The sequence below is a fragment of the Molothrus aeneus genome, unplaced genomic scaffold, assembly GCF_037042795.1.
Source record: "Molothrus aeneus isolate 106 unplaced genomic scaffold, BPBGC_Maene_1.0 scaffold_35, whole genome shotgun sequence".
Classification (NCBI taxonomy): domain Eukaryota; kingdom Metazoa; phylum Chordata; class Aves; order Passeriformes; family Icteridae; genus Molothrus; species Molothrus aeneus.
In genome coordinates, this window is record NW_027099016.1 from 168512 (window position 1) to 179290 (window position 10779).

Below are 10779 nucleotides of genomic sequence, written 5' to 3' on the forward strand. Positions count from 1 at the left end.
CCCAGCTCCCTCAGCACCCCCCACTCCATTTTCCTCTCCCCAGTAAATGCCAGCTGTCAATCAAACCCTTGCTGCTTGAAGGCACACCCTAAAACCACAGGGATCTGCACAGCCCCCACACAAAGTAGGAAGCTGAACTGAGGCAACCAGGGGACATGACAGAGTTCCAAGTGCTCCCAGTGCTTCCTCCCCGTGCTCACAGTGTTCATCACTGCTCCCCAGTGACCCAGTGCCACCCTGCAGTGCTCCCCTCATTGGGAGCAGAGTGGGAGCTTGAAACAAGTTTATTAGAGAAGCTTCTTTTGAGATATAAAGTACAGAAAGGACCCCCAACACCCCCAAAACCTACCCAGGACCCCCTGGCTTTCCAAACTTCGCAGAAGGGAATGTAGGTGTGGCTGGATCTAATCCAAGTCCAGCTTCCACAGCCTCCTAACAGGCAAGGTGCTCCAGCCCCACCTTGGAGGCCCTTCACTAAACCTGCTCAGGTTTACAGACATCTTTCCTGTGTTGAGGAACCAAAACTAAGGCACAACAATCTTTAATCTGGTCACACAGTCCAGGGTGCTCCTGGCCTTCCTTGCTGCCAGGGCATATGGCTGCCTCCCAGTCCACCAAGTCCTTTCCCACAGGGATACTCCCAGCCAGGCAGCTCCAGCCAGTGCCACTGCAGGGGCTGATACTGGCATTTGTCCTTCTTTCATGAATTTCATGAGTGTGTGAACTGAATGTATGCAGGTAACTAAGACAGCCAAAATCCACAGCTGAAGTGTAAAGAGTAGATTTATTCTATTGCCACGCTAAGAAAAGGGAACACATACAGTCCTAAGCTTATTCCATCTTAACAGGGGCAAAAAGAACACATGCCAAGCCTGTTCCCCTGCCATAACATACCACAGGGCCCATCAAAGGCACATTCCTTGACAAGGCTGTGCTTTTGCAATCTTTGAGCTTCTTATCTGTCTTCCCTCTCACTAGGAGGCCTAAGGCCTGTGAAAAATGCATTTTAGGACTTTTTTACAACATCTTGTTATCTTCTGCAGAAATTCCACTTCTCAAAGCAGACAGAAAACAACTCAAAGCAATCACAGTATGTGAAATTTCTCCCACCGAATATTAGCATCTTTCAGCTGCAAAGTCATCTTTGAGCGAAAATACTACTTTTTCTTATTTTTTTCTTCCTTGCCACATCTGCTTTTAACTCCTTCCCCCCCTCAGTAAGGTTCCTGACAATAGTTGCTTTCCTCCTCTTTGAAGCCCTTCACTGAATGCAGAGATCTGAGAGACCTTTCCAGCAAAGACTCAGGCAAAGAAGCCATTTTATTCCTCAACATCAGTATCAGTGTTTGCTGGTATTAAATTCCCCTCCCTGTTCTGAAGCAGTCCTGCACAGCACAAACAATGCAGAGAAATTCCCTGTCTGTTGCTGGCCTTGCTGTTATCTAGTGTCTTCATGGTTCCCATTTGTAACCTGTCCTGTGACATCGCAGCCCTGCTGCCTTCCCCTGTCCCCAGAGCCCTTGTGCAGGCCCAGCCCAGGCCAGGAGCATTGCGGCTGGGAATGGTCCCTGTGCCGTGGTGCCCACAGCAGCCTTGAGGCTCTGTGCCCCATGGCCTCCCTGCTGGGCAGCCTCTGCCAGCTCCTGCAGAGCACGTGGCACCTGTGGGGCTGCACAGACAGCCCTGCCCCGGGCTCTGCCGGCCTCTGGGCCAGCAGAGAGGCAGCCAGGGCTGGCCATGGCCGGGAACAGGCCCTGAGCCCCGCAGGAGGATGGAGCTGGGCCACAGCCAAACTCAGCCCAGGCCAAAGCTGGGCTCAGCAGCCAGGGCTGCCAAGGGCTGGGCACAGAGGCTGGCACTGACAAATGTCCTGGGCCCCCTCCCTGCTCTGTCCATGCCACCAAGGGCACAGAGAAGCCTCCTCTCTGGGCCACTTGCCTGTTTGCAATGCCTTGCACAGGCGCTGGCCCTGCCCCACAAGGCCTGGCCTGAGTCCTGCCCCTGCACGCTCAGCCAGGCTGAGATGGACACTGATGGTTTCTGGGCCAGGCTCTCTGAGCCCGGCCCAGCTCCCTGCAAGCTCTGCCAGCTGCCCTGAGCTCTGGGCAGCACCAAGGGCCTCTCTGAGCCCAGCCCAGCCCAGCCGGCTCTGGCCCCACAGCTCTGCTCAGGCCAGGCTGCTCTGGGCACCGGCCCCACGGCCTCAGCCCCTGCCAAGGGCACAGCAGCAGCTGCAGCTGCCACAGGACTCAGCCCCAGCCATGGGGGAAGGTGCCTGGCCAAGGCCAAAGGAGGCTGCCTGGCTGCCCTGCTCCCCTCGGCCTGAGGTGCTGAGAGCTCTGCAGCCCCTGCTGCCATCCCATCTGCACAGGGCAGCACAAGAGCCGCGGCCTTGAGGCCCTCAAGAGCTGCTCCTGCTCCAGGCCCAGGGCGCGTTCCAAGGCTGGTGCAGCCAGAAAATTGTTCGCACTTCCCATTCATTCCTGCTCTGCTGAGGATGGATCTCAAGACTAAAAAAAAATGCTGTAGGTTAATTTATTTCATTTAAATACAATGTGAGTCTCCCTATTTACACAAAGTCTCTGGGTCACACAAGCTTAGTGGATGCTGAAGGAGGAAAGGATGAGTAATGACACTTTTTTAAAAGACAACAACATCACAAGTGGAGAAGAAAAATATGTAATATGTAAATAAGGAAAGACAGACTTATCTGTCATGACGTGCACTGGGAGTCACTGACAGAGGACAACAGGCAGGCTGTGGCTGCTCAAATGCATCCACTCCTAAGTTTCGTCAGCTCTTGGTTCCTCAGGCTGTAGATGAGGGGGTTCAGTGCTGGAGGCATCATTGAGTACAGAACCAACACCACCACATGTAACAGTGGGGAGGAGGTGAAGGGGGGCTTCAGGTAAACAAACATGAAAGTGCTGATAGCAGGGAGACCAGACAGGCAAGGGAAGCACATGGCTTTGTGCTGTCCCTGCTCAGACAGGATCCTCAGCATGGCCCTGAAGATCCACACAGCATAGAAAAAATGAGTACAAAACACTCAAATCCTAAACAGACACTAAACACAAGAATCCCAACTTTGACCAGTTATTTTCAGAGACATTCCAGTTTCCAGATTCTCAGAAACTTGAACCTTTGTTGTTGTGGAGACTCCGAACCCTGTAAGGTTAAGGCTCTGTTGAAGATGAAGGCTGGAAGAGAGTAATTTCAGCTACCAGGAGGGAGGTTCCTTCTGAAAACCTGACAAATAGGACAGGTACCTTCTACAACAAGTAAGAGGCCCGGGAACTCAGCGGCCAGACAACTGATAAGATGGGTGAAGGTGCTTCTGGGATAGAGGAGCCTCCTAAAGCAACACCACCTGTACCCGGCATCACAATCTCCTCTGTCAGGAGAAAAAGAAGGAAGTTTAATAGGAGACTATTCTCCCTTCTGAAGAGAATGGAGGGCCTGATTTGCAGACAGGACCCAACTCACAGGGAAGTCTGCAGTCTCCCAGGGGCTTGGGTAAGGGACATTACTGGAAAACTCTCCAGCCTATTAAGGCCCTCTGATTACTATCTGCTATTGGTTTTTCAGGCTGGCAGTAACAAAGTAATAAAGAGAAGTCCGAGGGAAATCGAAAGATATTTCAAACCCTTGAGACAATTGGGCACAGGATCAGGAGCACAGGTAGTGATTTCCTTGGTCCTTCTGGTAACAGGGAATAATATTGACAGGAATAAAAAGATCCATCACATAATCACATGTGTCCAAGGCTGATGCAATTGGAAAAAATTGGGTTATTTGACTATGGGATGATCTATTCAACACCTGGCCTACTGACACCTGATGGGATTTACCTTTAAGAGGGAAAGGGACAAAATCAGGCTCACCAGTGACGAGCAATGGGATGGAGTGCCAAAGCTTGAGGAAAGGAGCACTGATAGAATCCCTCAATCCTGCTACAATGTACCACACCTGAAATGTTTCTACACTAATGCATACACAGCATGACTAACAAACAAGAAGTGCTGGAAGCTCTGGCCCACTGCCAGAGATTTGACATCACTGGCATAAGTGAAACCTGGTGGGATGAGACAACTCTGTTTATAGGAGTGCCCCATGGGATGATTAAAGGCTCTTTCAGAAGGGTATCCAGGGCAGGAGAGGTGTGGGGTGGCATTAGATGTAATGGAAGGGCTGGAATGTCTGGAGCTCACAGCTGGCAACGGCACAGTTGAGAGTGGGTGAGAATAAAGGGGCAAACAAATAATGCAGATGCCACTGTGGGAGTCTACTATAGACCACCCAGCCAGGCCCAGGATAGTGAAGAGTTATTCTTTGAGGAACTAAGGGACACTTCCAAGGAAAGATGCTCTCCGAGATCTGCTGCTTCTCAACAGAGAGATCTCATGAGCAAAATGGAGATTGGTAGCCATCTTAGCCACAGAGACCACCAAGCAATCAAGTTTAAATCTCTCTTGACAGGAGGTAAAGTGCCAGCAAAACTTCAACTCTGGCCATGAGAGCAGACCTCAGGCTGTTCAGGAAACAAATAAGTACCCTGGAAAAATGTTTCTGCAGGTGCTGGAGCCCATCACTGCATCATCTTCTAAGGGCACAGAAGCAGCAATTCCTAAATGCTGGCAGTCAAGCAGGCAGGGTAGAAGACTGGCATGGCTGAACAGGGATTTCCCCTTGGATATAAGGAAAAAAGGAAGGTGTGTACCCAGTGGAAGAAAGGTCAGGTAACATAGGAAGAATACAGAGATGCTGCTCAACACTGTAGGGAGAAAATCTGTGTGGCCAAAGCTCAGCTGGAATTGAAGCTGCCAGAAATGTGGGGAACAATAAAAAGTTCTTTCAAATATATTAATGGGAAAACAAAGGGTAGAAATAACATTGTCCCATTCCAGCATTAGGATGGTCACCTCACAAACAGGGACATGCACAAGGCAGATGTGTTTTAATACACTCTGCCACTGTCTTCAACACAGATGACAGACCAAGGGAATCTCAGTGCAGGAGATAAGAATGATCAACTCCAAGTTGACCCTGAACTTGCATGAGATCTGCTGATCCAGCTGGATCCCTGCAAATCTATGGGGTCTGATGGGATTCATACAAGAGTATTCAGAGCTGCTGATGTCATTGCAAAGCCTCTCTTGATGATTTTTGAGTATTCCTGGGATACCCGAGAGGTCCCAACTGACTGGAAACTGGCAAATGCTGTCCCAGTTTTCAAGAAGGGCGAGGAGGAGGACTCTGGAAACTACAGGCCTGTCAGAGTCACTTCAGTATCCAATGATGCAACAGAAAAGATTACTCTGGAAGGTATTAAAAAATACCTGGAAGACACCAGTTATTGGTCACAGCCAGCACAGGGGAAAGTCCTGCTTGTTGAACCTGATTTTCTTCTAAGACAGGGCAACCCATGTGGTTGATCCAGGAAAGCCAGGAGATGGAATGTTTTTTGGACTTCAGCAAAGGTTTTGATACTGTCCCTCCCAGGACCATTCTGAACAAACTGTGAGTAACTGTGAAACAGCTGAATAACTGTGTTACTGTTGTGTTACTGAAACAGCTGAATAACTGTGTTGAGCACAAAGGGCGACAGTGACAGATGAAATCAGGCTGGCACCAGTCACTAGTGGGGTTCCACAGGGATCCATCATCAGCCCAGTTCTCTTCAACATCTTCATAAATGACTTGGAGGCAGGACTCAATGAATACTAAGAAAGTTTGCCAACAACACTAAATTGGGAGGAGCTATCAGCTTCTGCAAGAGCAGAGAGGCCCTGCAAAAAGCCTTGACAAATCAGAGATGTAGGCAATCACCAACCATGTGAAGTTTAACAAGGGCGAGTGCAGGATTCTGCACCTGAGATGGGGTGCCCCTGGTTGTGTGTATGGACTGGGGAATGAGATGCTGGAGAGCAGCTGTGAGAAGGGACCTGGGGGTCCTGGTCAATGTCCAGTTGGATCTAAATCAGCAGTGCCTGGCAGCCAGAAGGGCCATCCATGTCCTGGGGTCATCAGGCCCAGCATCGCCAGCCTGGCTAAGGAGGGGATTGTCCTCTGCTTTGCATTGGGGCAGCCTCACCTTCAGTCCTGGGGGCAGTTTTGGGCATGAAAACACAAAAAAGACATTTAGCCACTGGAGAGCATCCAAAGGAGCCACAAGGATGGGAAAGGTCTGGAGAGGAAGCTTTATGAGGAGCAACTGAGGTCACTTTATCTGTCCACCTGGAGGAGACTGAGGGGAGACCTCATTGAGCTCTTCAACATCCTCCCAAGGGGCAGCACAGGAGCAGGTACCAGCCTCTCCACTCTTGTGATCAGTGGCAGGTCTCAAGGAAACAGCTGGAGCTGAGTCAGGGAGGTTTAGGTGAGGTATCAGGAAAAGGTTTTTACCTCAGTTGGTCAGGCACTGGAACAAGCTGGCCAGGGAAGTGGTCACAGCGCCAAACCTGTCTCAGCTCAAGGAGCATTTGGACAATGCTGTCAGCCTATGATGGGATTGTTGGAGTGTTCTGTGCAAGTCCTGGAGTTAGACTTGGTGATCCTGATGGGTCCCTTCCAACTCAGCCTACACTGTGATTCTAGGAACTTCTTGCTCTGCCCCAAGACTTGTGCTCAGCCTCCCTGTCTCACCCACTGGAGAAGAACAGCTGTGCCCACAGGAACAAAACCCATCAAAAGTCTGGTTTACACAAGAGGCTGCACTAGGTGAACTGGAAAAGGGAGCAGATCAGGCCCCCTCACTCTTTTTTCTCTGTTTTCCCTGCCTCTCTTTATTCTCCTCTCTCACCTCTCTTTCTGTTTTTTCTCTGCCCAGCTCCGGCCCATCCACATGGCAGCACCAACACAGGACTGAAGCACTGGAAATATTCTTTGCTTCCTTCCCTGGCTGTGCCTGGGCAAAGCACACCTCTCCCATTCTCCACATAAACTGTGGTGGGATTGGGGACATTGTGGAGCTGTGCTGCTCCACACACTTGGAAGCCAGTGCCTTGGACGAGTTTGTGGTGGGAGCAGAGAATTCATGGAAGTGTTGGGAACAACAAAACATAAGATGTGTCTGGGTCTTTCTTTAGCTTGATGGGAATTTATAACAAACATCACTCTCCTACCAGTGGATGATGACAGGGGTCCTGGGGCTCCCCCTCTTTCCATGCTCCCCCTGCCTCTCCAGGCTGCTGGGGGTCCCCCCCTCTAAAGGCTCACCATTTCAGAATCCCAGGGCTCCCTGCTCTCTGGGCTGCTGGGGGTCCCAGGGGTTCCTCCTCTGTTAGTGGTTCTGAAGGTCTCACTGTGAGAGACTGGAATGTTCTGGATTAATGGCTCGAACAATTGGCCATTTATAAAAGCACGGGGGCTTTGCTGATTATGTGCAAGGGAACAGCCCAGGTGCAGAGGGTGTGAGCACCAGAGGATGACCACAACAAATCAACCTTGGTTTAGCAAGAAGCTGGGCTTTGAGCCAAATAAGGGAAAAATCCTATAGGCAGCTGATCCAACAAGGTGGGACAGTGCTTTTGAGCAGGGCAATTTCATCCTTAGCATAACTGGCTCAGTTGTAAAAACTCCCCACCTCCCTGAGGGATATACTGGGACATTCAGATGTACTGGGACATTCAGACAGAGAGCTGAAGGTTTTCATCCCTTCTGATGGGGCATAATTAGCTCAACTACAATTACTGAGAGTCAGCTGTCATGTCTTAACAGATGTCATAAACCATCAAAGATCTCTGAAGTGCCCCAGACTCATTTCTGGAGCCTTCCACCAGAGGACTGCATATGATCCAGTGTTGCAATAAATCCACAGTGTTGTAAGAGACCATGCAAACTCCCCCTTCCAGGGCAGGGGAAGGACATGGACCTTCCTGCATAACCCCAAGCGTATATTAATCCAGTTAAGTCTGTGTTTCATGGGTGTCACCCAGCCTCAACAAATCAAGACAGTGACCATCATTTCAACCAACTGACATCAAAATTGCAACAATCAAGTCCCATGTCTGGATCTACAGATGGTTACACCTTTCTACTCTTATCCTTTTTTTCTCTTTCTTTCTTTTCCTTATATGTTTTCTTTCATGTTATTTTTATGCTTTTTTATTGCTGCATTTCTGTAGATAATAATAACCAAAATGGTTGCCCACCTCCTTTCCATTGCATCCAAATTGGGGAGTTCTCAAAAAAATGTGCATAAAAGATATAGATAGATAGATGATAGATAGATAGATAGATAGATAGATAGATAGATAGATAGATAGATAGATAGACAGACAGACAGACAGACACCACTATAAATCTTCAGAGGCTGGTCATAACCACCCCTCTCCAGGGTCCCCACTCTCTAAGCCCCTGGGGGTCCCCTATCTCCAGGGTTCCCTTTTCAGCATTCCCGGGGATCCAAGGGCTCCCCATCTCTCCAGGCTCCTTCCTTCTCTCTCAGGGCTACAAGGCGATCTCCCCTTTCAGGCTCCTCCCTCCCCTCTAGACTTCCAGGGGTTTCCCCTCTCCAGGCTCCCTACTTCAGGGTCCCGGCGGGCCCCGAGACTCCCCCCTTTCCAAGATCCCTCCTCACCGGGCCCCCTCCTCTCTATTCTTCCTCCACTTCCAGGCTGCTACGGGTCCTCAAGCTTCGGTATGGCCCGTCTCCACTGTCCCCATCCTGGGGGCCCCAGTGCTCCCACACCCCACCCGGCTCTCCCGGGAGAGTCCCCAGAACCAGTGTCTGTCACACCTCCCCCGCCGCCCGCCATCGGCCGCGCCACCCGGGTCTAGGCTGGCAGCGAAGGCGGCGGGGCCGGAGCCGGAAAGGCGCAGCCGCAGCAGGCGGGGTGATCCCCTCCCACCGCCGGCAGGCGCCACGGGGACCGTCCTCCTAAAATAAAACTTCCTGGAGACTCCGCAGAATCCCCCCAGGGGGCTTTTGCGGTTCAGCTTTGGAATTCTGCAAGGACGAAATAGTCCCTCATCCCACGAAAAAAACAAGAGACCCACCCCAAGATATTTGGGATGAACTTGAAATATCTCCCCCCCTCCAAAAAAAAAATGGTCCCAGGAACACACATCCCCCTCCCCCCAAGATATTTGGGGCGAGCTCCGCGTCCCCAGTCACCTGCGGGATGTAAGTGTGGAGGTAATGCTCCCGAGGGGAGCATACGCTGAGCAGTGGCCCCGTGAACTTCATTCTTTTCCGCTTCCTGCTCCTCCTACCTCCGCTTCTTCTCCTCCTCCTCGTCCTCTATACTCCCACCTCCTTCTCCTCTTACCTCCCTTCCTTATCCTGATCCTTCTTCATCCTTCCTCCTCCATTCCTTCTCCTCCTCCTCCCACAACCAGCGCCTACCCTTCCCCGTAAAACCCCTTCTGTTCCGCAGGAGGAGCAGGGATGGAGCTGGGGCAGGTCTGGATAGGCAGTGCTGGGCTCTTGGCTGCTCCCACCCGCCGTGGCAGAACACGGAAATAGGAAAAGCAGAGGAAAACAGAAAATTGGTGAATGGAGATAAAATTTTGGGGTTTATGGCCTCCCTAGTCGGAGACTTCCACTCCTCTGTGCTCATCTCAGGAGTCGAGATCTTGGAGGGGGGAATGCAGAGATGGCTGGGGGATCCCAAGGGATTTTGGAGGCAGGATGAGAGGCTGTGTAAGCCCCTTCCTGGGGCTCAGCAGAGTCTAGCTCGAAAGCCTCAGGTGCTCCTGGGGCCCTGGGCTTAAAGCTTGTCACCACCTTCTTCTTCAGATGGTAGTTCTGGCAGGACCTTGACTCCTTGTGCCTCTTCCTGGAGCCAGAGGACTTGCAGAGACCTCCTCCAGATGGGTCCTAGAGGTGTTCCAGGAATTTTGGGCTCACAGTGAAGCCCTTCCCATAGTTTTGGCATCCAGAGGGTCTCCCCAGTATGGGAAGTTTGAAGCTTCTTCCAAAGCTTTTCCTGCAGTCCTGGACCATGTAGGATTTGGTGGTGGATTGACCCTGGCTGGATGCTGGGTGCCACCAAAACTACTCTGTCCTTGCTCTCCACGTCTGGACACAGGAGAGAAAATAAAAAGAAAGGCCCAGGAGTTGAGATAAGGACCAGAAGAGATCCCTCACCGACCACAGTTATGGTCAAAACAGCCTGGAACTTCAAACTGATTTTATTACAAACCAAATCAGAGCAGGATAATGAGAAATAACATAAATCCTAAAAACACCACCTCCCTATCCCACCCTCCTTCCTGGGCTCTCCCTCCTTCCTCCAGCAGTGCAGGGAGATGGGAATGGGGGTCATGGTCAGTTCATCACACCTTGTTCCTACTGCTGTTTAGGGAAAGAAGTCTGAGTCCTTCCTCTGCCCCAGCATGGGTCCCCCCTAGAGCCGCAAGTCCTTCCAGCAAAGCTGTCCCACTGTGGGCTCTTCTCTCTGAAGATTTGCAGGTCCTTGCAGGGTGTCTGCTCCAGCACAGTCTTCCCAAGTCATCACATTCTTTTTAAAGCATCCACCTGCTCCAGTATGGATCTCCCACAGGTTCACAGCCCTCTTTTGGGCATCCAGTCTCAAAGGAATCTCTGTTCTAGCACCTGGAGCAGCTCCTGACCCTCCTTCTCCGCTGACCTTGGTGTCTGTAGAGCTGTTCCTCTCACATACTCTCATTCTGCTCTTCTCTGCACCCAATTCCATTTGTACAAGAAGGTTTGGGTTTTTTTTCCTTCTTAAATATATTATCATTACCATCTCTGATGGGGTCATCCTTGGCCAGCAGTAGATCCATCCTGGAGCTGGCTGGCATTGTCTCTAC